General features: G+C 33.7%; 1 pseudogene; it reads left to right on the top strand.

The window, feature by feature from the left end:
• The first annotated feature begins 3,498 nt into the window (after positions 1-3,498).
• LOC114051839 lies at positions 3,499-6,191 on the top strand (annotated as a pseudogene).
• The last annotated feature ends 1,273 nt before the right edge of the window (positions 6,192-7,464 follow it).

The following is a 7,464-nucleotide window of genomic DNA, read 5'->3' as shown; positions in this document are numbered from 1 at the left end:
TTTATTAATAAAAAAGCAAAATAAAAGAGGAAAGGGGAAGACATGAAGGAGGGAAGGAAAGGACAAGATAACTAGAAAAAATGATGCCTAACAATTGCAGTTATTCAAAGTTGGAATAGAAAACAAAATCTGCCTCTACCCCAACTCTGAAACTCATTAGAGAGAATCCTAAAAAATCGAATCTTGGATAAACACTAGTTGGTTATTTGTTGAAGGGATTATTAGAAGGAAAGGAAGGTGGATTAAATAAAGTTCCATTTAAATTTGAAATTTTGTAATTCTACTTTTTTTTTTGTCTTATTTGCTAATCAGTCTCACAAAGTAATTTAGAAAAGGGAGGAAAGGTGTTGCATTTATAATTTGGTTTTATTGTTATTTTTTTTCCAGTTGTGTCTGACTCCTAGTATTCCTATCTGGCATTTTCTTGGCAAATATAATGGAGTGGTTTGCCATTCCTTCTCCAGCTCATTTTATAAATGAAGAAACTGAGCCAAAAAGGGTCAAGTGCCTTGACCAAGGTCACATAGTTAGTAAGTGTCTGATACCTGATCAGAACTCAGGAAGATGAGTCTTCCTGACTTCTGGACTGGTGCTTTATCCATTGCAACACCTGGCTGTCCCTTTGATTAGATATCAGAAGTTATAAATTTTTTCTCTTGTATCAGTCTCATTAACAATCCTTTTACCCAGTGATAATCACCCAGTGTTATTTTAGCCTTAGTGATATCCAATGTATCTAATCAGTGTGACTATAATCATGTGGACACCTGATAGGCATTATGATCATTCTTAGTGTTTTACATGGTGTATTTAAAAATATTTTATTCTTTTAATTTATGGAATAAAACAAGCATTTCCATAACAGTATAATAAAAAAGATAATTGCACATGAAACTGCAAATCTATTATGTACAACTTGGTATTCCCTTCAAATATATCATAAATTTATTATGTAAATTTTTTTCTTTTTCTTATTTTTCTTCCCTCTCTGCCAACCAAGAGATGACTACCATTAGAGTATATATACATATATATGTGTATGTATGCATGTATGTATATATATATACATATATACATAAGTGTGTTTGTGGATGTGTATATATACACCCACATATGTATACATGTTTATGTATGTATGCATGTGTGTATGCATATGTGTCTGTATATGCACATGGACACATGCATATATATGCATACATATGCATGCATACACAGACAGACATATTATGCATATTTCTAGTTCTTTCTCTGGAGGCAGATACAATCTTTCTTCACATGTCCTTTTTAATTAATTTGGATTTATGTAATAGTCAAAATGACATATGCTCAAAGACATTCTTAAAACAATATTGCTGTTATTGTATACAATTTCTTCTTGGTTCAGCTAATTTTACTATTCGTTATTTTATGCAAGTCATTCTGTGTTTTTCTAAGATCATTGAGCTCATCATTTCTTATAGCAGAGTGGTATTCTGTCAAAATCATATGCCACAGCTAGTTTAGTCATTCCCCAATTAACAGGCATCCCCCAAATTTCCAGTTTCTTGTCACCACAAAGAGCACTGCTGTAAGCGTTTCAGAACATATGGGTCATTTTTCTTTTTCCTTAATCATCTTTGGAAATAGACCTAATTGTGGTGTTGCTGGGTCAAACAGTATAGACAATTTAATAATTCTTTGAGTACAATTCCAGATTACTCTTCAAGATGTTTGGATCAGTTCACAATTCCACCAACAATGAGTTAATGTCCCAATTTTTCCATGTGCCTTCCAATATTTGTTACTTTCCCTTTCAAACATTTTAGTTAATTTGGTAGGTGTAAAATGATATCTCAAAGTTGTTTTAAATTGCATTTCTCTATACAACAATTACTTAGAGCATTGTTCATATAATTAAAAAATTGTTTTGTTTTCTTTATTGGAAAACTGTCTGTTCATATTCTTTGACCATTTATCAATTGTTTTTACTGGTGTTTTCAGTTGAAAGACCCTATAGTAAATTGGTAAGAGGGCTGAATTTAGAGTCAGAGGTTACAAATGTGATTCTTAGTTCTTTCACTTACTACTTATGTTACCTTGGAAAATGACTCAAAATTTCTTTATACTCAGTTTTCTCATCTGTAAAATGAGTAATTTGAACCTGATATTCTGTATGGTCAGTTCCATATCTAGATTTGTGAGTTTTTCCCTCTCTTAATAAAAAGGAATCTCCTTCTGAACAGGAACCATTAATATTTTTCTCTTACCTTTTGGATGAATTAAACAATGATTTTCTCAAAAGGGAATGATAGTAGCTTCTTGAAATGTAACTAATAGGATTGACTTGAATTTTTGGAGAATATATAAAATGTATTGTTAAAGAATGATTTGTGATCATTCTCAAAAGAAGTACTAATCAACAAGAACTAATGAATTTCAGTAAGAATAATTCATATGTGACTAATTTTCTTTCCTTTTTTGATATGGTCACTACCATGATAGATGAACAGAATGATAATGATTAAATATTATAAATTAATTTATGTGTGAATCAATATTATACACATACACACAAATATATTTGTACATACACATGTGTCTGTGCCTATACCTCTGTATATAGATGGTCCTAGCATTTGCTACACATGTGTACATATACATATACACATGTAAATAGACACATACATACACATAGACATAGCTGTATACATACATACCTATGTATATGGAAATGTTTACTGAATTACAGAAGCTGTACTTTCCAAAATAAGGATTTTGACAATCACACTGTGCTTTGACCTCATCACGTCACATCTGGGGTGTTCTGCTCAGTTCAATGTGCTACATTTTAGAAAGGATATTTATAGATGTAAGATTCCCATAGAATGACAATGAAGAAGGTGAGTATACTGCATATTATATTCCATTTAGTAGTTTAAATAACTGGAAATGCTTTTTATTAAAAAAAAAGTTTTAAGGAGGACATGATAACATGTTGAAGTATTTGAAGAATTGTCATATACAAAAAGGGACACCCCCTCCAATTTATCCCACAGATCAGAAGTAGAAACAATGGTTATAAGTTATGAAGATATATATTTAAGTTCAAGGAAAGGGAAAATTTCTTATCAATTAAACCCATCAAATCTTGTAATAACAGAAAAAATAAGATTGACTCTCAGAGGACAATAGGAAATAGACAAGGAGAATGTCAGTTTTCAGTATTAACTTCCATAATTTAGCAAGTCATATTCTGTCATTTCAGTGACATAGACACTTATTCCTTCATAAACAAGCCCAAGAAATGTGGAAGGTGGATCACAATAGATTATGGCAAGTGCATGTTCTTAGTAATATTCTGTGTAAGATTTGTAAAGGTACACGTAACGTTGAAATACTTGAGAACAGACAATAATTCAGGAAGACACAGGGTGCCTTGATCTGTTTTCCTAATGCTACTTTCTTCTGTTTAGGCAATGATTAGCTCTCACATATATCCTTACCATTTTCACTGAAGACATGGAAATGAAAAACAACGTGACTGAATGCATTCTTCTTGGACTGACACAAAACCCAGCGAAACGGAAGATAATATTTGCCATCTTCTTGGTTTTTACACCACAACTGTTTTAGGAAATTTGCTCATCATTTTGACCATCAAGACCAGTCCCACACTTGAGTCCCCCATGTATTTCTTCCTGACCTACTTGTCCTTTGTGGACTCCTGTTTCTCTAGTACTACAGCCCCCAAACTGATTGTAGACAATCTCTCTAAAAAGCAGACTATTTCCTTTGATGAGTGCATGACTTGAGGGTTTGGAATGCATTCCTTTGGATATATGGAAGCCTTGGTCCTTAACCTCATGGCCTATGACCACTGTGTGGCCATCTGTAAGCCTCTGTACTACACAGTCATCATGAACCAGAATATGTGTGGGATTTTAGTAATATTGGCCTGGGTGGGGTCTTTTCTGCCTTCCATCACCCAGATCTTCCTTCCCTTGAGTTTACCCTTCTGTGGTCCCAATGTGATTGATCACTATATGTGTGATTTGCAGCCTTTGCTGATATTGGCCTGCCCTGACACCTATGAGATAAACCTATTGATGATTTCCAATAGTGGGATCATATGCATGATGAGCTTTCCAATTCTAATGACCTCTGATGTTTTCATCCTTTATTCACTAAGAAATCATAGTACAGAGGGGAAGCGTAAAGCCTTGTCCACCTGTATCTCCCACATAATTGTGGTCGTTATATTCTTTGTCTCTTGTATTTTTACACATACTTGGCCCCCATTTATGTTTCCTGTAGATAAGTTGGTGTCTGTATTTCATACCATTTGAACTCCCCTGCTCAACCTCTTGATCTATACGCTGAGGAATGCAGAAGTAAAAAATGCTATAGGAAAGCTGTGGAGGAACATAGTAAATTCACATAGCAAACAGAATAAATGCCCCCCCCCAGAGTTACTAGCATGTCACTTCACAGCTCTCTGCCTCAGTTTCCTCACCTATAAAATGAGAACAATAATAATATCTACCTCATAGGGCTGTTGGGAGGATCAATTCAGATGATATTCGTAAAGTGTTTAGCATGGTACCTGAAGCATAGTAGATGTTGAATAAATAATTATTATCTTCTTCCACTTCAAAGAAGATTTGGAACAATGTGAAGAAGAGATACTATCTGCTTGCACTTGTCTCTGACCCCTGATATTACTAGCGTAATATGTAGGCTGTTATATACAGAATGATTAATGATTCTATTATATTCATTCCAAAACACCAAAATAATGACAGCACTATGAATGATTACAGTTTTTGATTAGGGCTAGTGCCTGTATACCACATGTTGTTATAAGTATATGCATATCGTTTCTGTTGCCTTGGGAGGAAAATCAATGACTTCATAGCTTTCAAGTGAGGAGGGAGTGTAGAAGTCATCTAATGTAACCCTTTCACTTTGTACATGAAAAAACTGAGGACCATAAAGGTTAAACATTTCACCTAAGTTGATATAAATAGTAAATGACAGAGAAATCTTGGATTTTTGTCCAATCCTACTGCTATTTTCACTATACTATGGTTCAGCCTATTCCATTTTTTTCCCTTTCTATTCTTGTCCTGGGAACTTTTTCACTCATGAGGTATGTAGATCTTTATGACATGAAAGGAGAATGTGTTCACTTTTACTAGGGAAATGTTCTTTTGCTGTTTCTTACTATGCTAATTTCTAAAATGCCTTTCTTCAAAATATCTGTGTGCTTTGGTTGAAACAGATTAATCACATACAGTCATACACACACACACACACACACACATTAATAGGATCTCAGGAGCCATAGTATGAACCTTGGATAGATTTCTAGAGTAGCTACATATGAGAGTGGAAACCAAGTGTTATAATTGAGTGCAAGAAGTCTTTGGGAAGGATAAATTGTTTCACTAGTTTTAATATTTATTTTAGAATAGTGCTTTGGGTAGAGAAGACAAAACTATAATCAGGGGTAGATGCTAGATTTTAGAAAAGATGGAGTCTTAATTCACATACAGTTTACAGAATAGTAGATAGATTACAAAAAAAGTAGGAAAAAGCATCAAAAAAATCATACCTAATCCATGCAATTAATCATCCAGTATCTGATAGCAGTATTTATTAATAAACTACATATTCATGATCTTGAATGCAAAAAATGCAAAGAATGTGACTTAAAGTGGATTAGGCTAAACTGAAACACTCAGTTTACTACTGAATATTTCTACCTTAAATATTATGATGTTACAAAAGATATTCACTAAACTTCTCTAAACCTGAGTCTACCTTTACTACATTGAGTATGTTAAAGAAATGATCCTTTTATCTCTGATATTTGCTGATTTTAAGTAAATATTCCTTTGAGTGATAAGATGATGGGATATTCAAAAGGTCACAGTGAACCCTATACAAATGTTTCTTTTCCCATCAGAGGTAACGACATTTATGGAGAGAGTGCTAAACACTAGACAGCATAACAAACTAGCATGAAGACCCACTTCACCTGTTTTCTGCTTTAGCCAAGACTTAACTCCAGATCAGGTGAGACCAAACTGGATTGGGACTTTTTTCATTCATTGACCTTCAAGTCAAAAAAGCTTATGGAGCCAATTTCCTCATAATGAACAACCCTCATTTCCCCGGAGGCTTCAGTTCTCCAAGTTTCTAAGGTTTGATGCTATTATTATAACTGTTTGTTGAAGAAAAACATTAGAATCTAAGTGTACCAGGCAGAGAGCTCTGCACCATGCAGATTTAGGCAGACTTTCTATTGTAATACTCTCTGTGTCTACCTTTCTTGTGGCCATTAAAGGCATGTGGAACAAGGAATTAGAATTATGAGTTCCCAAAATATTAAGTGGCCAGGACCCAATACCCTCGAAGAATTCCTGGAGTGAGTAAAGTGACAGTAAGATGATGAACTCATGAAAACATTTTCTTTCTGTAATTCCTTTATCCCCTTTGCTGTGGCCAATCCTGCTGCAATCCCTGTTCATTCTCCTTTTGACCATTCCCCAGTCTGTTCCCACTCTTCCTATTCCTCAGTCTTTTTATCTAAGACCTTCAACTTTACCTAATGATCAAAATTTCATCACTTCATGTCTTTATTTTTGTACTCAACACCCATTTCATAACTTTTTTTTTTTTTTAACTTAATGGAAATGGAAGTTCAGTCAAAGTGAACAAAAGTGGCAAAACGATTAACAAAAAAATATTGAGGGCTAAATTCTTTGGGGCTTTGAATGTTTGAGTAAGGACTTCAGCCTTTATTGTCTAGGAGGTGAAGAACCATGGATGCTAATTAATTAGGACAGGCTATTAAACATGAGTTACTTAAGGGATATTAATCAAGAACCATAGAAATAACTCATCTTTTAGCTTTTAGAATTAATATAGCTGTTTTTTTCTTGCATTCAAACACATGTCTATGTGTTTAGTTACATCTATTCTCATATTTAATTGGTCTCACTGTATATGACACTTGCGATATTGGTGAGATGTCTCATTATTCTGATTTATGTGTAAATGTAGAAATACAGACATAAAAAAATTAAGTAAGTCTTCACAGGTCATACAATAACTCAGCAACAGGGCTTCACCAGAACCTAACAAATGTACTGATGGTCTGTTCACCATAACTCACTGTTTCTTCAAATACAAAGTCCTTGCCTTTTATAGGTTAGACTACAAAGATTGACTACGCAGATGAAATGGGTTCTGACAGCTTTTTTTTCTGTTTTATTAAAATCTCACCAATAGTTTATACTTTTACTCCCAGGATACATTTAAGGATCGATATATTTACCAAGATACAGAATATTTTTTTTTAATTTTTCTGAGAACATTGTCAGAATTGTGGGAGAGGAATTAATAAATGGCTGGAAAGAAATAAAAATCATTATATTGGTGTTATTTTGTTTTATTTTTTCTGGAAGATGCAAATTGGAA

The sequence above is a fragment of the Vombatus ursinus genome, unplaced genomic scaffold, assembly GCF_900497805.2.
Source record: "Vombatus ursinus unplaced genomic scaffold, bare-nosed wombat genome assembly UNPS02014806.1, whole genome shotgun sequence".
NCBI classification, from domain to species: Eukaryota; Metazoa; Chordata; class Mammalia; order Diprotodontia; family Vombatidae; genus Vombatus; species Vombatus ursinus.
Note: the sequence above shows the minus strand (reverse complement) of the source record. Positions and strands in the feature narration are given on the sequence as shown.